The sequence below is a fragment of the Erinaceus europaeus genome, chromosome 19 (assembly GCF_950295315.1).
Source record: "Erinaceus europaeus chromosome 19, mEriEur2.1, whole genome shotgun sequence".
Classification (NCBI taxonomy): Eukaryota; Metazoa; Chordata; class Mammalia; order Eulipotyphla; family Erinaceidae; genus Erinaceus; species Erinaceus europaeus.
Window position 1 is genome coordinate 45,844,864 of NC_080180.1, and position 27,564 is coordinate 45,872,427.

The following is a 27,564-nucleotide window of genomic DNA, read 5'->3' on the forward strand; positions in this document are numbered from 1 at the left end:
CAGACATCAGACAAGAAACTAATCACCAAAATATATAAAGAGCTCAGCAAACTTAGCCGCAAAAAAGCAAATGACCCCATCCAAAAATGGGCAGAGGAAATGAACAAAACATTCACCACAGAGGAGATCCAAAAGGCTAACAAACATATGAAAAACTGCTCTAGGTCACTGATTGTCAGAGAAATGCAAATTAAGACAACACTAAGATACCACCTCACTCCTGTAAGAATGGCATACATCAAAAAGGACAGCAGCAACAAATGCTGGAGAGGATGTGGGGACAGAGGAACCCTTTTACATTGCTGGTGGGAATGTAAATTGGTACAGCCTCTGTGGAGAGCAGTCTGGAAAACTCTCAGAAGGCTAGACATGGACCTTCCATATGACCCAGTAATTCCTCTCCTGGGGTTATACCCCAAGGACTCCATAACACCCAACCAAAAAGAGGTGTGTACTCCTATGTTCATAGCAGCACAATTCATAATAGCTAAAACCTGGAAGCAACCCAGGTGCCCAACAACAGATGAGTGGCTGAGAAAGCTGTGGTATATATACACAATGGAATACTATGCAGCTATCAAGAACAATGAACCCACCTTCTCTGACCCATCTTGGACAGAGCTAGAAGGAATTATGTTAAGTGAACTAAGCCAGAAAGATAAAGATGAGTATGGGATGATCCCACTCATCAACAGAAGCTGACTAAGAAGATCTGAAAGGGAAACTAAAAGCAGGACCTGATCAAATTGTAAGTAGGACACCAAAGTAAAAACCCAGTGGTGAGGGGTAGACATGTAGCTTCCTGAGCCAGTGGAGGGTGGGAGTGGGCGGGAGGGATGGGTCACAGTCCTTTGGTGGTGGGAATGGTGTTTATGTACACTCCTAGCAAAATGTAGACATATAAATCAGTAGTTAATTAATATGAGAGGGGGAAATCAATTGTATGTCTCAAAGTTTCTCAAAAGACAAACTGAATCTTTTTAATATATAGGCTATGTATTTGATATGCGGACTCTCTCAAAAGCCTAGACCAAGTAGATTTGAAGCATCCAATAGCACAGCTATATACAAGATACTGGGTACTGTACAGCAAACCATAACAAAGGGACTTTTCAAGGTTAACCCAATTAACAAATAATGTGATGATAATATTAACTATCGATTATCTTTTTGAACCCTAAGACAGCAGGAACCTCACATCTTCACTATAGAGCTCCTACTTCCCCCAGTCCTGGAACCCTTGGATAGGGCCCACTTTCCCGTATGCATCTCCCAATCCAAACCAAATAATATTGCATCCGCCGATCACAACCTAACCAAAGCAACGATTGCCACCTCAACATGCTTCACCTCAGACTGTATCCAGAGACTTCACGTGTGGAATGACAACCCTTCAACTTCATTACTCGGGTGAGACCTTTCCTTTTATAGTACACTCTAATTTCATCTCAGGTAGTTCACTTTCTAACAAAGTCCCATAATCTAGATATACACCAGTTTCTGTGAGAGAGAGCTTATGTGCACACGTATCCATAAACTACTGCAAAATATATACCTGAAAGCAGGATTACACTAGAGTTTGCAGTGAGTACCTCCCTAACACTTCCTCTCCACTATACCAAGGTTGGGATCCATGATTGCTCAACAAATTGTTTGGCTTCATATGTTAACTCTCTTTTCAATCACCAGGTTCCAGATGCCACCAGGATGCTGGCTAGGCTCCCCTGGATTGAAGACCCCACCAATGTGTCCTGGAGCTCAGCTTCCCCAGAGACACACCTTACTAGGGAAAGAGAGAGGCAGACTGGGAGTATGGACCGACCAGTCAACGCCCATGTTCAGCGGGGAAGCAATTACAGAAGCCAGACCTTCTACCTTCTGCAACCCTCAACGACCCTGGGTCCATGCTCCCAGAGGGCTAGAGAATGGGAAAGCTACCATGGGAGGGGGTGGGTTATGGGGATTGGGTGGTGGGAATTGTGTGGAGTTGTACCCCTCCTACCTTATGTTTTTGTTCACTAATCCTTTCTTAAATAAAAAATTTAAAAAAAATTCATCTTAAGTGAGTATGCAATAAAAGCTGTTAGTGGTCTCTGATGCTTTTTGTTTGCATAGAAGAATTATTTGCTGAATGGTTTCTAAGCATACAACTTCAAATTTTCTATAATATGCTATTTTAATTCTATAATTTTGCATTAGTCACCTAAATCTAGATAACATTTCAGAAAAGGAGCTATTTTATTGCTGGAATGTTTTCTTTTTCGGGGGGTCTGGATCTCCCAGTGTGACTGTTCTGTTAGCCACCAGAGACCGGTGCTGGCGAGAGTCAGACCCAAGGCAGCAGGAATGAGTACTCTGAGATCTTTCTCTGGGAGACCGCGGCAAGAGACAGAATCAGAGATCACTCAGGACACCATTGCAGGGAATAGTGCATTTATTGTGCAGCAGAGCCTTGGATAGGGGGAAGCAGCTTATTCATACCTTATATGGTCAAGACAGCAGGGGATAGAGAAGTGGTGAGGGTCTTTCCAGTAACCCCTGGGTAAGTGGTCTAGCTAGTTTGGGGAATGAGGAAGTGAAACCACTAGCACAGAGTGGGGAGGTGGTTCTTTGTGTAGGCAAGAGAGACTGACAGTGGGACTGAAACCTGTTAGTCAGGTTCCCATCTCCCTTGGGTGGGGGAGACTGATGGGGCTACTGTACTTCCAGGCACTCGCAGGTGGTCCACACCATGCTCGACCTCAGCGTCACAATTTCCCAATTTGATTTTTACCGCCAGTGTGTTTAACAACAGTGTACTCAAAACATGCAAGTAGTAAGGTGTGATGTTTTCTCTAATTGCAAAACTACTAAACTTGCTTTTTAAATAAGTATTGAAATATTTTGCTTTATAAACTGAGACCCAAGCCCATCACTGATACTGCAGAGTAAACTTTTCTCTACATAATTTCATAAATATTTTAAAAATATTTAAACTATAAGAATGATAACTATAAATATAAACTACATCATATTGACACTATATAATCCCTCTTTTCTCCCAAAATTATAAATGAAAGAGACTATTAGTGACAATAAAAGTAGGACATATTAGAAACGAAGTTGATTGTCAATCACTTTCTTACATCTTTAATCATTTTAATCACTTTTGGTACAGAAATCACTAAGCACTTATTTCAAAATAATTTTTGTCTATTTACCCAATGATCTTAGTATAGAGAGTAAATGTTAACAATATTTTATATATCTTATATGTATCATACCAAAAATTAAAGAAACTGTTCATGATTCTATTTTCTTATAAAATCATTAAACACCAATGTATTCCTGAATAATTTTTTTCCAAAATGGGAATAGTAGATTCCAACTACTTTATTTTGAACATATATGTTTATTTTTCTTTTTTTAATATATTTATTTATTCTCTTTTGTTGCCCTTGTTGTTTTATTGTTGTAGTTATTATTGTCGTCATTGTTGGATAGGACAGAGAGAAATGGAGAGAGGAGGGTAAGACAGAGAGGGAGAGAGAAAGATTGACACCGGCAGACCTGCTTCACTGCTTGTGAAGCAACTCCCCTGCAGGTGAGGAGCTGGGGACTCGAACCAGGATCCTTACACCGGTCCTTGCATATATTTATTTTTCAATGAAGTGCTATTTTACTTTAAGCAATCAGTGCTATTATAGTATGAAGAAAACACTTTAACCACATCATCCATGCAAAATTTTCGTTGTTTTTGAAAATGTATTTAGAAAAAGTTTATATGATCTAGTTAGCTATAAAAAAAGTCTTCAAGGTAATATAGACAATGAATTTGAGGCACAATAAGTGTTATAAAATAACTTATTCTGTAAGCTTCTTATCTTGGACTTATTAAACTGACCATAGGAGTCTAATAAAGGTTTCAAAGACAAGTTTAAAACTACAGAGAATTCAATTTCCTGAGGTGCTAAAGAGAAGTTTGGAACTCGAGATTTGAATCAGTTAATGCATTTTTCACTGAAACCCAAATATCTCAAGATTTCAAATACTACATTTTAGTGGGAGAAAACTTGATGTGTATACCTTTCTTTTATATGAGCCCAAGCTCTACACTTTCTTTGTGGCTTTTATTTTTTTGGGGGGGGGCGTGGTTCTCAGATTTCTTTTTAAAATTTTTTAAAATTTTTATTTATAAAAAGGAAACATTGACTAAACCATTGGATAGAGGAGTACAGCTTCACATAATTCCTACCACCAGAACTCTGTATCCCCTTCCCTGATAACTTTCCTATTCTTTAACCCTCTGGGAGTATGGACCCAAGGTCATTGTGGGATGCAGAAGGTGGAAGGTCCGGCTTCTGTAATTGCTTCCCCGCTGAACATGGACATTGACAGGTCGATCCATACTCCCAGCCTGTCTCTCTTTCCCTAGTGGGGAAGGGCTCTGGAGAAGCAGAGCTCCAGGACACATTGGTGGGGTTGTCTGTCCAGGGAAGTCTGGTCGGCATCATGCTAGCATCTGGAACCTGGTGGTTCACAACATACAAAGCCAAACAAATTGTTGACCAATCATGGACCTAAGGGCTGGAATAATGCAGATGAAGAGTTGGGGGGGTCCTCCATTTTGTAGATAGCAAGTAGGCATATTTTAGTTAAATTCCAAAGGGCCTGTGGCTATACTAGTTTTTTTTTTTTTTCCTTTTTCTTTTTGCCCCTGTGCCTAGAATCTGACATGCCAGTGGATCCAAGTTATTGTCTGGTGAGACGATGTAATGGCTAGAAAAAGGACCAGAAAGCTGGATCAGGGAAGAGAGTAGCTCCCTAATATGGGAAAGGGGTATAAATATTGTTGACTGTAAACCCCATCGATTCAATGTGATCTGGGGCCCATAATTAGCTTAGGAGCCTATGTGACCTCTGCATCCCTGTAAATCTGAGCTCACATTCTGTGGTCATAAGTAGGAACATTCCAAGCTTCCCCAATATCAGGACCCATCTTCCTCAGGTATAGCATAGAGTATGTTGTCCATCCTCCCTTCAGAGGATGGAACATTCTCTACCATTGTTGATCCAGGTTTAGGGCAAGGTCCTATGGGGGCCCACAAAGGGGTCTATTTTGTTGTTCCTGATAAAAATGACCGGTAACAATGGAGAGAGGGATTTATTCAAGGTCAAGGCCCATCATGTCTGTTTGGAAATCTCAGGACTCCCCAGCTAGGGCCCCAACTGATGGGGTGGCCTGATAGTGACTAGAGAGTCATCATTAAAGTATGCCAGTCTCTTGCCCTTATTCAGCTTTTGCAGTCCTTGCTTTGATAAGGTTAGTTTTGGAGTGAGTGAGAGAACTATAATACGAAGTAGGTGAGGAGGGTATCTAAGTCTCAGTAGACACTATTTCATTATGAACTTCATACTGACTCACTACAGACTACTGTGTATTTTTGCTTTCAGGTGTATGTTTTGCCCTAATTTATGGATACATGTGAACATGTAAGATATGCTCTATCTTATGGGATCTGGTGTATATCTAGGTTTTGGGATTTTGTTAGGAAATGAACCTCATGGAATGGAATTAGAGAATACCATGAAGGGAAAGGTTTTACCCAAGTAATGAGGGTGAATGGTTGGCATTCCATGCCTGATATCCCTGGACACAGTCTGAAGTGAAGCATACTGAGGTGGTACTCGTTGCATTGATTAGGTTTGGATCAGTGGATGCAATATCATCTGGTATGACTTGAGAGAAGTGTGCAGGAAAGTGAGCCCCACCCCAGAGGCACCAGGACTGGGGAAATATAGGCTCTATAGTGGAAGTGGGAGGTTCCTGCTGTTTTAGGGTTTAAGAAGACAATAGATAGTTATTGCTATAATCACATTGTTTGGCAATTGGGTTAATTTTGAAATATCCCTTTGTTAGGATTTGCTGCATCATACACAACATAACCATAATTTATGTCCTTTGACATTATTTGTATATAGCTGTGCCACCAGTTGCTTCTGTTCTCCCTGCTCTAGGCTTTTGAGAGAGTCAACATACCAAAGATTCAGCCTATGTATTAAAAAGACTCAGTCTGGGAAGTCAGGCAGTGGTGCAGTGGGTTAAGCACAGGTGGCTCAAATTACAAGGACCTGCTTAAGGATCCTGGTTCGAGCCCCTGGCTCCCCACCTGCAGGGGAGTTGCTTCACAAGCGGTGAAGCAGGTCTGCAGGTGTCTATCTTTCTCTCCCCCTATCGGTCTTCCCCTCCTTTTTCCATTTCTCTCTGTCTTATCCAACAACAATGACAACAATAATAACTACAACAAGGGCAACAAAAGGGAATAAATAAATAAACAAAATGATTAAAAAAAAAAGACTCAGTCTGTGCTTTAAAAAGTTTGAGACATTCAGTTTTCCCCTCTCATGTTACTTAGTGATTTATATGCCCACAAATTAATAGGAGTGTACATAAACACTATTCCCACCATCAAAAGACTGTGTCCCATCCCATCCTCACCACCAATCCCCATGAAGTTGAACATCCACCCTCACATTCCACCCAGAGTTTTTACTTTGGTGCCCTACTACAAATTTAGTGAGATCCTGCTTTGAGTTTCCCTTTCTGTTCTTCTTTCTCAACTTCTGTTTGTGAGTGGGATCATCCCATACTCATCTTTATCTTTCTGACTTAGCTCACTTAACATAATTTCTTCTAGCTCCATCCAAGATGGGTCAGAGAAGGTGGGTTCATTGGTCTTAATAGCTGCATAATATTCCATTGTGTATATCTACCACAGCTTTCTCAGCCATTCATCTGTTTTTAGGCACCTGGGTTGCTTCCAGGTTTTAGCTGTTATGGATTGTGCTGCTATGAACATAGGTGTACACATCTGCCCTAGGAAGTCAGGCTGGCATCTTGGTAGTAGCTGGAACCTGGTGGCTGAAAAAGAGTTAAGGTAGAAAGCAGAGCAAATTGTTGACTAATCATGAACCTAAAGGCAAGAATATTGTGGATGGAGATTTGGGGTCTCTATTTTGGAAAAAGCTATTAGGTCTATTTTAGTTATATTCCAAGAGGTCCATGACCCAACTAGTTTTTGCCTGCATCTGACATCTAATTTGCAGGTGACCTAAGCTAGTGTCTTGGTGGCGGGGGGGTGTCACAGTTGGAAAAAGGACCAGAAAGCTAGATCAGGGAAGAGAGTAGCTACCAAATATGTGCCCATATTCAGCACAGGAGGCTTTGTAACCTCTGCATCCAAGTATGTCTGAGCTCACATTCTGTGGTCATAGCTAAGAACATTCCAAACTGCTCCAATTTTAGGAACCATCATCCTCAGGTGATAGGCAGAGTATGCTATCTAACCTCTCTTCAGAGAATGGAACATTCCCTACCACTGTTGATTCACATTGAGGACCAGGTCTGGTAGAGGCCCACAGAGGGATCCATTATTTTGTTCCTGATGGAGATGACCAGTAACGGTTGTGAGAGGGATCTGTTAGAGCTCTAAGCCCATCATGTCTGAGTGGACATCCCAGGACTCCCTGACTAGGGCCCCAGGTGATGGGGTGGCCTTATAGTGACTAAAGAGTCATCATCAAAGTATGCCAGTCTCTTGCCCTTATTCAGCTTTTGTAGTCCTTACTTTGTCTGATAAGGTGAGCTTTGGAGTAATGGAGGGACCTGAAATATATGGTAGGTGAAAGGATAGAAAACTATCATACAAGCCAATGGCCCACAAAAAAAGGGCAGGAACAGCTATTCTCATATCTGACACAATAGATTTTAAAATAAATAAAATTAGAAAAGATAGGAATGGACACTATTTAATGCTCAGTGGATCAGTCAATCAAGAGGACTTAACAATTATTAACATCTATGCACCCACTGAGAAGCCATCTAAATATATCAAACATCTACAGAAAGAGCTACAGTAATATGTTAACAGCAACACAGTCATAGTAGGGGACTTCAACACCCCACTCTCTCAACTGGACAGATCATCTAGGCAGAAAATCAGTAAAGACATGAGGGAGCTAAATGAGATAGATAAACTAGAACTACTGGACATTTTCAGAGTCATTCATCTGAAGAAACTGGACTACACATATTACTCAAGTCCACATGGGTCATTCTCAAGGATATACCATATGTTAGACCACAAAGACAGCATCAGCAAATCCAAGAGCGTTGAAATCATCTCAAACATCTTCTCAGACCACACTTAACAATCAACAAAAGATTAGTAATAGTCTAAAAATGTGTAAGCTCAACAATACACTCCTTAACAGCTACTGCATCAAAGAGGAAATAAAGGAAGAAATCAAATGTTTCGAGAGTTCAGTGAAAATGAAAACACGTGCTATCAAAAAAAAAAGAGAGAAGTAAAATAGGTCTTTGTGACCTAACACATGATCTATCCTTGAGAATGACCCATGTAGACTTAAGCAGAATGTATATTTTAAGTAGAATGTATATTACAGTTCCTTGGGATGAATGACTCAAAATGCCCAATAGTTCTATTTTATCTATCTTCTCATTTAGCTTCCTCTTTTCTTTATAGATTTTCTGCTGCTCCATAGCCCCACCTCAGGAACCCACCAGTCACTTTTGTTTTCTCTGGTCTAAGCTTTTAGGAGATTTAATATTTTAAAGAACAAGTCATTATTAGAAATGTATTAACAATTTGAGCCCACTGTTAAAATTCAATCCGATTACTAATTTGAAGTCTTAAGTGCTTAGATTGAAGGAACATATGCTCAGAGCTTGGTCTATGCAACAAGAAGTTTGAGATATTCTATGCATTTTTCCCCTCTCTTACAAATTGAGTAGTAATTTGTGAAACTATAAGTTAATAGGAGTGTAAATTAACACCCTTTTTTTCAGTCAGTGTAATCTCTGTAGAGTATAGCTTTCCATCTCATTGCTGAGGCATGAACTCTAAGGATAGTCAAAAGCAGTGTCTACACAAACTGTTGAGGGGCTGCTTGGTGTGGAAAGTACTGTAGCCATGGTGAATCCAGTAGAGTTCATATATTGCCATGTGGAAGGTCCCACATTCAAACTCTAGGTTGCCACCTGTGGGGGGGGCGGGGTTCATAAGTAGTGAAACAGTGTTGCAGGTGTCTTCTATTTCTCTCTCTCTCTCTTTTTATTTTTAGTCTCCCCTGCCCTTTCAATTTTTCTCTGTCTCTGTAAAAAGAAAAACTGAAAGGGGAGAAAAAGTGGCCATGGGGAGTGTCAGATTTATCATGTAGGCGCTGAGCCCCAGCAGTAACCCTGAGAGCAATCAAATGAATAAATAAACTAACACTCAAATGGTGAAATGAACACTTTAGAGCCAGAAATAATAACAAGACTTCAGAAGAGTTTTCCTTCCACTCCCTGCAGGCACCTGTCAGAAATGATCAACGTTCTTAAAAACATCTCCCTTTCCTCATTTAATATTTTTCAGCTAACCCATGAATCTTTAACAGAAATATATTAAAAGTAAACTTGAGCCCAATGGTGAATATAAGTGATACATCAACAGCTTTGCTTCCTACATACAGGAAGGAATCTATGAGCAAAGTGACATCAAAACTAATAAATGCTATTTGTCATCTTTCCTCAGCTATCAATTGAACTCTTAGAAAAGTTTATCACTGACACAAAGGAAAAGCTTAGTCATTTAGGTATTTTTTTGTTTACTGAATCCAACAGCAATGGCATAATTAAACTTACTGTGGCCAGTAGCAATTAACCCACTTTATATGTATAAGAATTTCTTAGTGATGGGTAAATATTTATTTCAGCATTTAAGTTTCTTGATTCTAGTTACATTTCTCAAACTTTCAGCTACTTAGTATTTTCATGTATTACAGCTACAAAATACTTGTTACTTCTGTCTGAAACTTGTTCAGCTTTCTAATATACACTGCTATCTTGTTGAGAAATCTTTTTTTAATTTTTGTAGTATCTTTATTTATTAGATAGAGGTAGTCATAAATCAAGAGGGAAGGAAGAGAGGCAGAGAGACACCTGCAGCCATGCTTCACCACTCATCAAGATTTCCCCCTGCAGGTGGGGACTGAGGTCTTGAACCTGTGTCCTTGTGCATTGAAATGTGTATAGTGCGCCACCACCCGGCTTCCCACTACTATCTTGCAATGAATTACATTAACTACATTTAGAAAAAATCTTACCATTCTTTACCAAACTTCAGCTCACTACTGGAGTTATTCTGTTATGTCCTCTAGAAATTAGTATTGATATTATGTTTGGTAATTGAATTTTTATTTCTAGATCAGTAGTGATATATTGTATTTAACTGATTTACACTATTTTCTGTTATCTTTAGATAAATAATTCTTTGCGTATGAAGTGTGGATGATGAATCAGAGTGTAAGAGACATCATTTTATAAACCTATAATAAGATACATACACTTAAAAACTTAATTTCAGGGAGTCGGGCAGTAGCGCAGCAGGTTAAACACAGATGGCGCAAAGCGCAAGGACTGGCGTAATTTTAGGATAACCACCATAGTTCTCATAAGGCTTAGAGTTTGCTTGCTTCTATTTTGTTGGGATTTTTTTTGTCAGGTTCATGTAAGTCAGATCTCTAGATTCCACATATGAGTTGGGCCCTCCTCAATCGCTATTGAACAGGCCATGGCCGGTGCGCCGCTATGTTCCATCACTGGGGAGCCAGAGACACCCGAACTGCCCCTGCGGCTACAGACAGACTATGACCCACATAGTCAATGACTGCCACCTCTCCAGATTCAAAGGAGGTCTCAAAACTTTACATCAGGCTCAACCTGACGCTGTTGACTGGCTATGGAAGAAGGGCAAATGCTAGAAGAAGAAGTCAAACCATCTGGTAGTAAGATAAGTACTATTGATATGACCTCATCAAATTGAAAAATCTGCATTATCCATACAACATACAGTCTCACTAGTGCACAACTCAACCGTTATTGGTGTTTTTATATATGGAATTGTTATACATAGCATATATATATAACATACATATAAAGCACATACAATATTCATATAAGTGTACATATATATACTGGTGTCCTTATGCATAGAATTTCTATACATTGAATTGTTGTACTTGAAGGAATCCTGCAGACTCTTTAAGAGCAGTCCTAATATGCACACTAGATAGTATTGATAAGTACTGATAAGTACTGATCAGTGTGTCTCCTCTCAATATACAACAAACTGACATATATCCAAGGGTTTTGAAAACAGTAGGAGCTTAATTATCAATTAGTGATTAATTAGTCATTAATTATGAGCTGAGTTAAAAGTTTTTAATCATGGTCTACTATGACCATATTCTGAATATAATGATATATTTTATATAAATATTATATTTCTGTAATTCCACACATGACAAAGCAGCACACGGTCCAAGTGAGTATTTCACCAGCTCAGACCCAGGTATTTTCAAATAATATTTTTGTTTTCTACAATTGAAAGTCCACTTGCAGATTATTTCTTTTCTATTATTGAGCACTAGTGGTTAGAATAGTGGGCAAAACAGGTACTTGACTAACATTTGTAAATACCACAATAAACAGATATGTGACTCCAAATTATCCCAGTCTTCTGGAAGTTGAAAAACAACTTATTGATACAGATATTTCCGTGAAGTGGCACAGAAAGGTACTATTCTTAGTCAAGCAGTAAGTTATTTCATCTGTGTCCACCACTGAAAATGGAGAGAGGATGGGGAGGTAGAGAGGGAGAGAGAGAGAGACTCCTGCAGACCTGCTTCACGACTCCTGAAGCAGACCCCCTGCAGGTTGGGAGCAGGGGCTTGAACCCTAGTCCCTGAGTTTGGTATATTTTATCATATCAAACTCTAGTGACCTAAATGGTAACCTTTCCTGTGCATATTTGCTACATATTGAATTCGTATGAAAGTTCTCTGTGTAACAATCCACAAGGCTCAAGCTTGATTCTTACCAAACAGAATTTCTAATTTATAGTTCCTGTCATGGTTATAACTTCTCAGGTGCTGCTGCTACCTTGAAAGTGTCAGTGCCTTGTAAACCTTATTTTCTAATTCAAAATGTTTATATTATCAGAGAGATCACAGTGAGATGCTAGTTAATAAAGAATATTGGTTTTATAAGCGCCGTTTGATTTTCTGGGGACTTTGTTGTGGGAGAAAAAAAAAATCTGTTCTGCAAGCTTTCCTTGATTCATTCTTACTACTAGGTGCCATTGTATCTTTAACTTAACAGTGCACTAAGATACCATCCTGGCTTCCCTGGGCAGGTGACCTTTTGTGATATTCTACAGTCTTGTTAATCATTATTCAATAACTAATAAAATTTGTAAAATAATAGTGTGTTCGGATTTGCTAATCATGCTCCCTGGTGGTAAACAGTCACAATAAGCAAGCATGATTTGCCAACTGATCTCTTGAATTCAATTTGTAGAACAGAATGTTTGCCTATGATTCTAATCAATGTTTTATTCTTTTCCTTCTTTTTTTTTTTTAATTTAACAAGAGCACTGTTCAACTCTGGCTTATAGTGGTGCGGGGAATTGAAGCTGAGACCTTGAGTCTCAGGCATGAGCCTCTTTGCATAACCATAATGCTATCTCCTCCTCTCATTAGTTTTTTTTATCCTAATTTAAACATCTGACCTGCATCAATTAATCTTCAAATATCCTTTCAAAACAGTGTCTGATCATGATTATATTATATAGCAAACTACGAACTCCATACCACTCAAGAATTGCTACTTAATAGAACAAAGATGCTTAACCTTCATGTCAAAAACCACATTGAAACAAAATGAATATTTCTAACCAAATATAAAATCTCCTTCTGAGCTGGAGAAATAGCTCACTTAGACAGTGTGTGACTTTGCCATGTGCATGAGCTAAATGTGAGCTCTCCCTTCACTGTGCTACAGAAAGCTCCACTTCTGCTTAAGGAAGTATGTTCAGGATAGTGCTAATAATATTCCCCTTATCTTGTCAAAACTTCAGATAGGCTTCTCTTATTTTTTTATTTTATTGGTGGGGGGTTAATAGTTTACAATATAGTCTTTAACACATAGGCACAGCCTCTCATATCCCCTTGATTGGTGTCTGGGAGACACACCAGAACCCGAGTTCTCCTTCATCCTGTCCCTTTCCCTCCTTCCCCAGAGTCCTTTTCTTTCATGAAAGACACCATACCTACTCCAAGTTTCACCTAAGTCCTCCCTTACTATCCTTTATTCTTTTTTATTTATTTCTTTACAAAATGGAAACACTGACAATACCATAGGACAGGAGGGGTACAATTCCCACCACCAGAGCTCCGTACCCATCATTGTCCTTTATTCTTAAGTTCCACCTATATGTACGATCACTCAGTACTGATCTTTATCTTTCAGATTTGTTTTACTTAATGGCATGAATTCAAGACCTGATGACAACATTGCAAAGGAAACATCCTCATTATTTTAATAGGAATATAATATTCCACTGTGTGTATGTACCACCATTTTCTTAGCTACTCATCTATCATTAGGCAGCAGGGTTGTTTCCAAGTTTGGGCTATCACAAACTATGCTGCTGTGAACATTTATGTGCATAAGTCTTTTTAGGATACATGCTTTTGTTGTCTTTGGGTAACTAAGTGCCTAGGAGAGGGATTGCTTGATTAAAAGGTGGGTCCATTTCTAGGGTTCTGACTAATCTCCAGGCTGTTTTCTGTTGGGGTTGGACATTCCACCAGCAATGAGGGAGCGTCCCTTTCCCCTCACAGCGTCTCCAACAGTCACTGTTTCCGTCTTTTCTTTTTATTCTATTTATTTATGTTTAATATTTATTCCCTTTTTTGTTGCCCTTGTTTTTTTATTGTTGTTGTTGTTATTGATGTCATCATTGTTGACTAGGACAGAGAGAAATGGAGAGAGGAGGGAAAAACAGAGAGGGGGAGAGAAAGATAGACACCTGCAGACCTGCTTCAATGCTTATGAAGCCACTCCCCTGCAGGTGGGGAGCCAGGGGCTCGAACTGGGAGCCTTATGGCTGGTCCTTACGCTTTGTGCCACCTGTGCTTAACCCACTGCGCTACCGCCCAACTCCCTCTGTCTTTTCTAATGTATGACATTCTCACAGTTGTAAAGTGGTACCCCACTGTTGTTTTTGCTTGTATTTCTTGATCATCTGTGACTTAACATTTTCTCAAATGTCTGCTGGCCCTTGGGTCTCTTCAATAATAGCTAGCTCATTTTCAAGGAAGACTTCTGCCTGACCTTTCTTGTTCCGGAATATTTTCTATAAAAAAAAAACATACAGTTTTAATTTCCCATTCTGAAATTCTCTTTGGAGAAGTGAATCTTCTCTCAGTTACTTCCCAGTTTTACAAGTCATTTCTTAGGAGATCATCCTTTTGCATGGCTGTCTACAAAAGTAATAATAATAAAGGCCTTCTTTTCTTTTAAATATTTATTTTATTTATTCTCTTTTGTTGCCCTTGTTGTTTTATTGTTGTAGTTACTATTGTTGTCGTTGTTGGATAGGACAGAGAAAAATGGAGAGAGGAGGGGAAGACAGAGAGGAGAAAGATAGACACCTGCAGACCTGCTTCACCACCTGTGAAGCGACTCCCCTGCAGGTGGGGAGCCGGGGTTCAAACCGGGATCCTTATGCCGATCCTTGTGCTTTGCGCCACCTGCGCTTAACCCGCTGTGCTACAGCCTGACTCCCAATAAAGGCCTTCTATCACAACTTCTGTAGCAAGGTAGGTGCCTAAATTTAGTGAGCATCAATTAGCACATACTTAATTACTTTAACATTTCCTTAAAGTTCCCCATAGCTTTCCTGAACCAGCATTCAAATTTTGCCTGTTTCTATTTGTTTGTTTTGCTTCAGGAGAGTTGAGTTCTATCTCTCCTACTACACTTCTAACCCCTACAATGAACAATTGATAAAACACTCCTTGCCTGTTTTAACTTGTCTGATACTTTTGACACCTGTACATCGCAGTACTTTGGCAAATTCTCAATAATACATTCATTGACAATCCTGTATTTTCTAAACCTATAGAACTGAGTTGGATTGTGAATTCTTGCTGAAGATGAGAAGGCAATTAATACAGGTAGCTTTACCAATGGTCTGAGACATTCCACTTAATTCCCACCTCTACTGATCAATACTGTTCTCGGTAGCGATTAGAACTCAGATCAGGGCCAGGTGGTGGCACACTTGATTAAAGGCACATGTCACAATGTGCAAGAACCCAGGTTTGAGCCCCTGGTCCCCACCTGCAAGGGGAAAGCTTTGCAAGTGGTGAGGCAATGCTAAAGGTGTCTCTCTGTCTCTCTCCCTATGTCCCCCCCTCAATTTCTGGCTGTCTTTATTCAATAAATAAATAAAATTAACAAAAAAGAAAAGAACTCAAATCAGGTATGGGTCAGCAGCAGAACTTATTTGATCTTTATGGAGCTATTTTCTCCCTCTGTGTCTCAGAAATTAAACCTTCGATTATCTGATCATAATTATCACATAGATAAGAAAGAGTAGGATAAGATCTCTTTCCATGGGAAGTGAGGAGAAGAACTGGAAAAGTTCTGGTGCATAAATCAGACTTATCACTAACTTGGAAGTTGTCCCTGTACTCTGGTAAGAAGGTCTATGCACTCACTGAAAGAAAGAACTTCCAGAACCATAGTACTTTGAATTCCAAGTCACTAGGAAATTAAAGTTTTGCGATATTTGCAACTTCCTTTCCCAAAGAAATGCTACTTAATAGATTCCTCCAAAGTCTTTATGTTTGTCAGCTGATAATTTGAACAATCTCCAAAGTTGTATCCTAGGTTCAACTGTCAGAGGTCAATTGACAAACTGGGTTTAATTTTCCCTCTGAGGCCAGATGTTTCAGATTTAAAAAACAACAACAACAACTTTATTTCCCTTTATCTCTGATTCATGGCTCCTTCCTATCTCTTAATGAAAAATAAATTGAAAGGATTTTAATGAAAAGAACATGGGAATCAGAATCAGGACTAAATCCCTTCACCAAATACAGCAACACAGAGTGGGACACTTAATAGCTGAAGCTTTGCTCCTGTAAGGGAACGTGTCATTTTGGAACCTTTGCCCAAAGTTAATAATTCTAGATGTAACTTTTCTTTTCTTTTTTTTTTTTTGGCATAGCTACCAAAACCAAGTTTTTCCTCTGCTGTCATAATCAAAGGTTGATAACTAGACTAAATCAAACCAGAATGTGCAATCATACAATTAGCAAAAGCCCTTTTAATAATTAGGCCAGGGAGGGAGGGAGGTGGTGCTCCTGGTACCATCCCCAAGGTCCCACTTCAAGCCTCTGGTCCCCACCTGCAGGAGGAAAGCTTCACAAGCAGTGAAGCAGTGCTGGAGGTGTCTCCCTTTCTTTCTCTCTCTCCCTCTCTCTCTACACTCTTTCCCTCTCAATTTATCTCTGTTCTATCAAATAAAATAAAATAAAGTATAAAAATTTTAAAAAATACTAATCAGGAGGCCCATAGTGGCACACCTGGTCGAACACATCCTTTACAGTATGCGAGGACCCAGTTTGAAGGACCCCGTCCCTAACTGCAGGGGATAAGGGGCTTCACAAGTGATGAAGAAGTGCTGTAGATGTCTCTCTTTCTCTCGTCTTCTTTATCTTCCCTTCCTCTCTCAATTTCTCTTTCTTATCAAATGAAACAAACAAACCTTTAAAAAAGCTATCAGGAAGGCATGTGAGGGAACACAAGCTAACTGTTAGAAATCTAAATATTAGCAAATGTTGAAAATGTCAAATGCTGGGGGTCCAGCGGTAGTGCAGTGCGTTAAGCGCACGTGGCGCAAAGCGCAAGAACCCACGGAAGGATCCGGGTTCAAGCCCCGGCTCTCCGCCTGCCGGGTCATCGCTTCACAGGCGGTGAAGCAGGTCTGCAGGCATTTATCTTTCTCTTCCCCTCTCTGTCTTCCCCTCCTCTCTCCATTTCTCTCTGTCCTATCCAACAACAATGACATCAATAACAATGATAATAATAACCACAATAATGATAAAACAACCAGGGTAACAAAAGGGAAAAAATAGCCTCCAGGAGCAATGGATTGTGGTGCAGGCACCGAGGCAAAAAAAAAAAAAAAAGGAAAGAAAATGGCAAATGCTGTGATCTGTCCCCTCTCACTTTCTCTCTGACTGTATCCAAAAATAGATAAATAAATAAATACTTTGTAAAAATTAAACCAGGATGATGGGGCAGGAAAAACCCATGTTGATGGTGGGAATGGTATGTGAGCACTTACAATGAATAGATGAGAAATTGCCTTCATGTAACAACTAGTTTGTAAAGCATTACTTCCCTTATAAAAGAATTCAAAGGGGGAAAGGCAGAAGGAAGAGAGAGGGGAAGAGGAAGGGACTCAAGGAGAATTAAACCAAGACAGAACACAGAAAAGGGTGTAGATGCCAGAAGAGGAATAGATTAGGCTTCTTCTTTTGAAAGAGAAAACCTATTTTTCCTCTGGGGACAGGCTGGAACACACTCATAGTTTGAACTATGCAGGATAAACCTGATAGCACGTCTGATTTTTATATTCATTGGTTTTTCATGACTTGATTTTTTAAAATTGTTTTTTTTTTCTTTAACTTTCGTTGCTGTGTATTATATAATATAGGGTCACCAATTATATAGCCCCTGTAGGCAGTTGGAAGACAGCACCTTAAAAGTCCGCTGTTTTGTGGTCCAGGAGGTGGCGCAGTGGTAAAGCTTTGGATTCTCAAGCATGAGGTCCTGAGTTTGATCCCCGGCTGCACATGTGCCAGAGTGATGTCTGCTTCTTTCTCTCTCCTCCTATCTTTCTCATAAATAAATAAAATTTTTTTTAAAAAGTCTGCCTTGCACTGAGGAGATAGTTCAGCTGGAAGTGTGCCTACTTTGCTACATGTGACCCAGATTCGAGCCCCAGCCAACATGACACATTGATGCCATGTCATCTCTTTGTCTCTGCGCAGAGTAGTGAAATTCCAATGATGACAATAAAAAAGTAAATGAATGTTCACTTTCTGTACTTTAGGTTTTAAGGATTTTTTAACCTTGTGTCAGATATTCCACACTGCGTACCTAAATATGATGTAATTTTTGTTTGTTTTCCTTGAGATGTCTACAGGATAGTACAATGCAAGTTTTTTATTTATTTTAATGAATATTAATCTTTATGTTATCAAACACTATGACACAAGTTGCATCAATCCTTTTCTCATGATAGTATAGATGTCTGTCCTTTTTTTTTTTAATTTTTGTTTATTAAAAGGAAACACTGATAAGAACCATAGTATAAGAGGAGTATACTACTCCACACAATTCCCACTACCAGAACTCTGTATCCCATCCCCTCCCCTGGTAGTTTCCTATTCTTTATCCCTCTGGGAGTATGGACTCAGGGGCATTATGGTAATTGCTTCCCCACTGAACATGGACATTGGCAGGTTGATCCATATTCTCAGCCTGCCTCTTTCCCTAGTGAGGTGGGGTTCTAGGGAAGCAGGGCTCCAGGACACATTGGTGGGGTCATCTGTCCAAGGAAGTCCGGTTGGCATCCTGCTAGCATCTGGAACCTGGTGGCTGAAAAGAGAGTTAACACATAAAGCCAAACAAGATGTTGACTAATCATGAACCTAAAGGCTGGAATAGTGCAGATGAAGAGTTGGGGGGGGAGGGTTGTCTCCATGTTGTAGACAGCTGGTAGGCATATTTTAGTTATAGTCCAAAGGGCCTATGGCTATAACTTTCTCCGTAACGCCCCCCTTTCATTTCTATCTCAATGAAAAAAATTCAGTAAGATAGATGAAGAATGAGATAGAAAATAATAAAAGCAAAATGACATAAAAAAGGTTCAAATATAATTTCAAGTTTTATTTAAATCAGAATCAGGAAACAGAGGTAAAAAAAGGGTGTGATATTTATGGCTTCAGAGCCTAGAAGTTGATGGTGTAATCTAAATATTACATAGAAATGATACCAAAATTCTTCCATATTCATTTTTTATAATCTTGATATTTGTAGGGTTAGAATTTATTTTTAACTTCTCTTTAAATATTCCTTCAAGTGCCCAAGGGAAAATATTTTCAATTTCATTGGTGAAGACCACCCAAATCAACTCACATGAAAAAAATCGATACACTTTTGTTGAATAGTCCCAAGAATTGTTTCAATAAACAATTAATAACCAGTTACAGTCAGCTGCTCAGATCTGATTTATGGTGGTGCTGAGGATTGAACCTGAAACTTCAGAGCCTCAGGTAAAAGAGTCTTTTGCATAACCATTATACTATGTCCCCAGCCCTAAAATACTTACATTTGTATATGCAAAAGGACCCCTTAATGTGTTTTTGTTTAATTTATACTTGTTCCCTTGGCAATTGTATTAAATGTTATTCAATAATGTGAAACTGTTAAAAATTTAATTTGTTTTGCAAGAGAAATTACAGGTAGCAATTTTTATGTTGTTTACTTCACCAAAAAAAAGAATCCACACATTACAAAAAGAATAATATTAAACTAACATAAAAATTAGTGTGTTACTTAGGCAGAAAAGAAATATGAGAGAAAAATTATAATTACATGCATGCAAATATAACCAGGAATTTATTGGACATGCAGTTTAATAATATATGACACAATGGTTAGTCAGATACTAAGTCATTTACTTGAGACACTTAATATGAATTTATGATGGTTAACATTGGAGAAATGTTTAAGATGAATATTAAGGGTATTCTAACACACTTGGGTTAATAAGAACTTTTAATTAACCTATAATTTATTACTACTAAATTTAGTCTAGAAATATTAAGTCTAAATATATTGTTTTGTAAGTATCTAATTTATTTTATTTTAATGAGAGATACAGTAAAATAAATAAATAAAATGACAGAGAAAAAGACCAGAGCTCTACTCATTTCTCTTTTAAGGTGGTGCTGGTGGTTGAACCTATGACCTCAGATTATACCAGACAGAAGAATATTTCACACAGCCATTATGCTCCTCAGCTCAACTTCAAATACACTGTAAACAGGATGTAGAAAGTCTACATCAGACATGGGATAAAACAAGATCTATTTATGTCACTGTATGTGTGTTCAAAAAATAATAATAAGGCATTGTTAATACTGATTATTACTAACTCACTGTTAATGATCAATCTGAATGTAAAATTTGATGTGTTTTAACTAAGCTGTTTTCTTTGAAAAAATTCTTTATTCAGTATGTAAAAATGCTTCAGCACTTATGAGTTAGACATCAATATTCTTGAAATAAGAAGTTACAGATTTTTAAGGTGGAACTGTGCCCTCATGTGCAATTCCACTGTTTCAGATGATTTTTTTTTTTTTTTTTTGTTAAGAGACAGAGCAAGGTTCGAGCCCCTGGCTTCCCACAAGCAGGGGAGTCATTTCACAAGTGGTGAGGCAGGTCTTCAGGTGTCTATCTTTCTCTCCTCCTCTCTGTCTTCCCTTCCTCTCTCCATTTCTCTTTGTCCTATCCAACAACAATGACATAAATAACAACAACAATAATAACTAACTACAACAATAAAACAAGGGCAACAAAAAGGAATAAATAAATATTTAAAAAAGGAGAAAGCAAGACATAACAGCACAGAACTTTCCTATTTATTTACTTAGTTTCATTGGGAGGCTAACAGTTTACAATACAGTTATTGGCACATGAGTTCAGTCTTTTATCTTGCTCTGAGAGGTGTATGCAAAGACTTTCATCCCCAAATTAGCTCCACCATCCTGTACCAGCACCTGAAAGCCTCCAGTCACCCCCAACAAGTATATGATTATTTTTGTTTCAAGTATATTATTGTTTTGTATCTAGCATCAAATACATGTTCCTCTGAAAGAAAATGTTATTTCCACCAGATTCTATTTTCTATTCAATTGGCAATGGGAGAAAATACTTGTGAAAGTTTATATGAAATATTCTTGTCAATATACAACCTTGATTCCTTTGTACATGGTGCTGTCTTGTTTCCTTTTTTTTTTTTTTTGTAACATGATTTTATTTGAGTTTTCAAGAGATAGCCTAAAAAAAGCATTTTTAAATATAGCACACTTATTTCATTTGATCTAGTTGAAAATTGATCTTTTCATGTAGATATCCACGAGGTTTATTGGTGTTTGTTTATTTTTTATGTATGGTTAAATTTTTTCTTGTATAACAAGGAAGAGCTCCTTTGAGACTTTTTGTCCTTATTTCTTTACTCATTGCATTGCATAGCAAGAGGCAAGCCATTGTCACTCAGAAACTCAAGTACCTGAGAAAAATATGTGCTATAAAAAAGAAGATACACTATTTTGTCACCTTAGGTCCATGGGGCCTAGAAATCTCTCTTAAAAGCCCATGACTGATGAAAGAGTTCACCTGGATAGAGCATCTGCTTTGCCATGGTCCCCTCTCGTTGTAGGAAGCATCAGTGCTGTGGTATCTTTCACTCGCGAGACTTATCTAAAACAGCCTGGAATAGTGAAGCCCCAGAAATAAAAAAAGGAAAGTCTTGATTTATTTTTACCATGAATATTTGACAATTTCTTCTACAGCTGATAGTCTATAAATTCCAGTGCAAGAAAATCTATATCTCCCTCACTCTAACCTGTGAATGATATTAGAGCTGCAATTAGAATCTGCAGAAGAAGACCTTATCTTTGAATAGTTGGTAATTATTTCCTACAGTCTTCTAGCTTCCAGTGTTGCCGATGAAAAAGTCTTCTGCCAAACCAACTCTTCCCTTCCTTTTTAAATAGCTTTATTGTCTGAAAATTTTGCATTATCATTTTAGTCTTACATGTTAAGAAGCTTACCTGGATGTACATCATTTCTGCTTAAGACACAGCTTTTCTTCTTTGCCATTCAAACTTTCTCCTCCTGCTTTCCTGTTGTTTATAATTCTTGCAAATTCATTTTACAAGCCAACATTGTTTTCTGCAAGAATTTAATTTCTTGGCATATTTACTTCCTAGGAGACACATCTCTCTTTTTTTAATTTTTATTTATAAAATTGAAAAACTGACAAGACCATAAAATAAGAGGGGTACAATTCCACACAATTCACACCACCAGAACTCCATGTCCCATCCCCTCCCCTGATAGCTTTCCTATTCTTTATCCCTCTGGGAGTCATTTCTTCTCTCTCTCACCCTCTAGTGTACTTTTTCTCTGAGTCTCAGATGTATAACTAGTCCTGCCAAGTATCTCTGGAATATTCATATTAAAATATCATTGTGACCAGTTAAGGCACCACCTCCAGTCTGTTTTACCAACAAATAGATGGCTGAAGGGAGTAGAGGACTCCACTAAGACTCACCAAATGCAACTGTGAGTCTCCATTGCTACAGCCCTCAGAGGTTGGAGCAACAGTGGGGAGGCCCTGTGCTGACACCAGGAGACAGAGAACTAACTAGGAAACTCAGGAGAAGATCTACACCTTTGTGAACAATATGGAAAGGTGGAAGCCTTTCCATGATGTTCACCTGATGAGAACATAGTGAATAGTTGCCTCTGAACCTACAGACTATAAATGGGATTAATTTAGAAACACAAAGGGCCCATCAGTGCTGCCTAGCTTGGCAGAGAAGCTGAATTGAGCCTGGAGCTTTGTATCCTTGGGGTGTGAGAGTCTCTTTGCATAACCATTGGATTATCTCTGCCACACCCTGCTCTATCTCTTGGTCAGGAGTCAGTGATTAAGATAAGAAGCCTACCTATAGTTTAAAAGCCCTCAGGCTCCCATAGCCTACAGGGAAGAAAAAGAACAAAAGAGGCTTTAAAGTCACTGTGCTCCCACTCAGAGATTAAAATAATATCAAACAACTGTCAGTTTCCACAACTGTGAACCATTTAAGTACCTTACTTACACACAAGTCAATCCAGGCAAGAGTGATCAGCAAGTTGAAAAGTACTGAGAGCGGGACCTCATAACATACTATATAAAATGGTTAAATCAATAAGAAGAAATATTGGAGAAATGAACCAGGACAAGAGACCAGCTAAAAGCTAAAAGGGTGAAGCACAAAATAATGATGTCAACATCCAAACTCTAGTTAAGGAAATAGTCACAGGAGTGAATAAAGAGTTTGAAAGAATTGTCATTCAAAATGCAGAAACAACAAATGAGACTCTGGAAGAAAATACTAATTATCTCAAGGTTATTAGAGAACTGAAAGTTGAAATAGCTGAGCTAAGAACACAACTAACTGAACAAGCTAAAACATTATCAGAACAGGGTAATAAAATAGATGGACTCCAGAAAACAGTAAAAGGGAGAGAGAATAAAATCAATGAGGCTGAAGACAGAATTAGCAAGATTGAGGACGAATTAGAGACAACTAAAAAAGAGGTAAGAGATCTCAAAAAAAAAGATTAAGAGATACTGAAAACAACAACAGAGACCTATGGGATGACTTCAAAAGAAACAATATACGCATTATTGGCTTAACAGAGGAAGAAAGAGAGGGAGAGGAAGAAAGCATTTTCAGGCCATAATAGCTGAAAACTTCTCTAGTCTAGACAACATCAAAGACACAAAGATTCAAGAAGCCCAAAGGGTCCCAAACAAAATTAACCCAGACTTAAAGACACCAAGACACATCATATTTAGAATGGAAATGAATGAGGATAAAAAATTTAAAAAAAGGATCCTGAAGGCTGCAAGAGAAAAACAAAGAGCAACCTACAGAGGAAAAACCCATAAGATTAACAGCAGACTTCTCCACACAAACACTATAGGGCAGAAGAGAGTGGCAAGATATCTATCCAGTGCTCAATGAGAAAGGCTTTCAACTAAGAATACTGTATCCTGCTAGACTGTCCTTCAGACTAGATGGAGACATAAAAACCTTCTCAGACAAGCAACAGTTGAAATAATCAACCATCACCAAGCCTTACCTGAAAGAAGTTCTGAAAGGTCTCCCATAAACAGTCAGACCACCATAAATATGCCATATATCATAACACTCAAAATCTACAAGAATGGTATTAAAATATCTTTAATCCCTGATATCAATAAATGTCAATGGTCTGAATCACCTATTAAAAGGCACAGAATAGGAAGGTGGATCAGAAAACACAACACAACAATATGCTGTCTACAGGAAACTCACCTAACTCAGCAAAACAAACAGAGACTCAAAGTGAAAGGATGGAAAACGATCATACAAATCAAAGACCCCCCCAAAAAGGCAGGAACAGCTATTCTCATATCTGACACAATAGACTTTAAAATAAAATTTAAAAAGATAAGGATGGGCAATACTTAATGCTCAGAGGGTCAACCAGCCAAGAGGAGTTAACAATTATTAACATCTATACACCCAATGAGAAGCCATCTAAATACATCAAACATCTACTGAAAGAGCTACAGCAATATATTAATAGCAACACAGTCATAGTAGGGGACTGCAACACCCCACTCTCTCAACTGGACAGATCATCCAGGCAGAAAATCAGTAAAGACATGAGGGAGCTAAATAAGGAGATAAACTAGAACTATTAGGCATTTCCAGAGGCATTCACCCCAAGAAACTAGAATACACATTCTACGCATGTCCACATGAGTCATTCTCAAGGATAGACCACATGTTAGGACACAAAGACAGCATCAAAATTCAAAATTCAAAAGCATTGAAATCACCCCAAGCATCTTCTCAGACCACAGTTGGATTAAACTAACACTTAACAATCAACAAAAAGACTAGTAATAGTCTAAAAATGTGGAGGCTCAACAGCACACTACTTAACAACTACTGGATCAAAGAGGAAATAAAGGAAGAAATCAAAATTTTTTGAGAGTTCAACGAAAATGAAGACACAGCTATCAAAATATTCGGGACACAGCTAAGGAAGTATTAGAGGGAAGTTCATAGCCATACAAGCACACATTAGGAAACAAGAAAAAGCACAAATAAACAACCTGATTGCACACCTTAAAGACCTAGAAGAAGAAGAACAAAGGAACCCTAAAGCAAGCAGAAAGACAGAAATCACTAAAGTTAGGACAGAATTCAATAACATTGAAAATAAGAAAACCATGCAAAAGATCAATAAAAGTAAATGTTGGTTTTCGAAACAGTGAACAAAATGGACAAAACTTTAACCAGACTCACAAAACAAAAAAGGGAGAGGACCCAAATGCATTGGATCATAAATAAAAGAGGAGATGCCACTACAGACACATGCCATACATCAGACAAGAGGCTAACAACCAGAATATATAAAGAGCTTGCCAAATTCAACAACAAGAAAACAAATAACCTATCCGAAAATGGGGAGAGGACATGGACAGAATATTAACAGAAGAGATCCATAAGGCCGAGAAACACATGAAAAAATGCTCCAAGTCTTTTTCAGATAAATACAAATAAAGACAGCAATGAGATACCACTTTACTCCTGTGAAAATGTCATACATAAGAAAAAGTAAAAGCAGCAAATGCTGGAGAAGTTGTGGGGTCAAAGGAACCCTCCTGCACTGCTGGTGGGAATGTCAATTGGTCCACCCTCTGTGGAGAACACTCTGGAAAACTCTCAGAAGGTTAGACGTGGACCTACCCTATTATCTTGCAATTCCTCTCCTGAAGATATATCCTAAGGAACCCAACACACCCATCCAAAAAGATCTGTGTACACATATGTTCTTAGCAGCACAATTTGTAATAGCCAAAACCTGGAAGCAACCTAGGTGTCCAACAACAGATGAGTGGCTGAGCAAGTTTTGGTATGTATACACAATGGAATACTACTCAGCTGTAAAAAACAGTGACCTCACTATTTTCAGCTGATCTTGGATGGACCTTGAATAATTCATGTTAAGTGAAATAAGTCAGAAACAGAAGGATGAATATAGGATGATCTCACTCTCAGGAAGAAGTTGGGAAAAAAGGTCAGAAGAGAAAGCACAAGTAGAACCTGAACTGGAATTGGCATATTGCACCAAAGTAAAAGACTCTGGAGTGAGTGGGGGAAATAATACAGGTCCAAAAAGGATGACAGAGGACCTAGTGGCAGTTGTATGGAAAACTGGCAAATGTTATGTATGTACAAACTATTGTATTTACTGTGGAATGTAAAACATTAATTCCCCAATAAAGAAATTTATATATATCATTGAAGACTAGAGAGATGTCACACAGAAAAAGGCATTTGTATGCTTCATAGTCTATCCTCAGCACCACATGGGAGGTTCAACTGCACCAGAGAAAACTTTGGTGCTGTGGTATCTTTTCCTGAAGAAGTAAAAAAAAAAAGGGGGAGTCAGGTGGTAGCACAGTGGGTTAAGCGCAGGTGGTGCAAAGCACAATGGCTGGCAGAAGGATCCCGGTTTGAGCTCCTGGCTCCCCACATGCAGGGGAGTCTCTTCACAAGTGGTGAAGCAGGTCTGCAGGTGTCTCTCTTTCTCTCCCCCCTCTGTCTTCTCCTCCTCTCTCCATTTCTCTCTGTCCTATCCAATAACTATGACATCAGTAACAACAACAATAACTACAACAATAAAAAAGCAACAGACGCAATAAAAGGGAATAAATAAATATAAAAAAGATATAAAAATATTTTTAAAGAAAGGAGGGTCTGCGTAGTGGCACACCTGCTTGATGGCACATGTTACCATGTACAAGAATCTAAGTTCAAGCTCCTGGTCCCCACCTGCAGCAGGGAAGCTTCAAGAAGCTGTGAGGTTTCTCTCTTTCTCTCTCTCTATAACCCTCCCCTCTCAGTTTCTTTTTGCATGTCAAAAGAAAGGCCACAAAGAATGGTAAATTCATTATGCAGGCACTTAGCCCCAACAATAAATTTGGTGGCAATAACAAAAATAAATAAATAAATAAATAAATAAAGTAGTTAAATAGATTTTTATTCAATAGCTTTTGTTACTTCAAGGGAATCTACTAAACTTATTTATTATCAAGTTATAGTCTGCCTTCACTAGCAAATCCAAATCACTAGAAACTGAATATTTTCCATGCTTCCCCTTGAATTCAACAGTTCCTCCGTGTTCCCAGTGAAATTGTTATTTATTTTTTATGAGCTAAATTCATGTCTATGTTTGGTTTTATCTGGAATGGCGGAAGTCTGCGTTTATTCTATAATCTGACACTGAACCTCCCAATTCTCTCTCCATTCCCCCTGGTAAACCTTCTCAGACCAGCTTTAGGAGTAGGGTGTCACCGACTCAAAGTCTAAGTAGTCACTTATCCTTAGACCATATGGTCTTCCCAAAAGATCTGATAGAGATTGGAGTGATCCTTTGTACTCTTCAAGGCCCAGACAAATCAGTGTACTAAGCTTTCAGTAGGCTCTGTTGCATCTGATTGTTGCTGTTATCATTTTCACTGATGAACACCGAGTTCTTGGTAGGTCCATAAAGAATTAAGACCAATAGCTTTTCTCTGTAGGCACTCTTGCATCACAGGTGATTTTTCTCAAATCTCACAAGTGTCCTGATTGACTACTCCAGAAACTAATCCACTGATTTTAGAATCAAAATTGGAAGAGGGTAATAACAATAATACAATAAAATACTACTCAGCTATTAAAACCAATGAAGCCATCTTCTTTGCCTTATCTTAGATG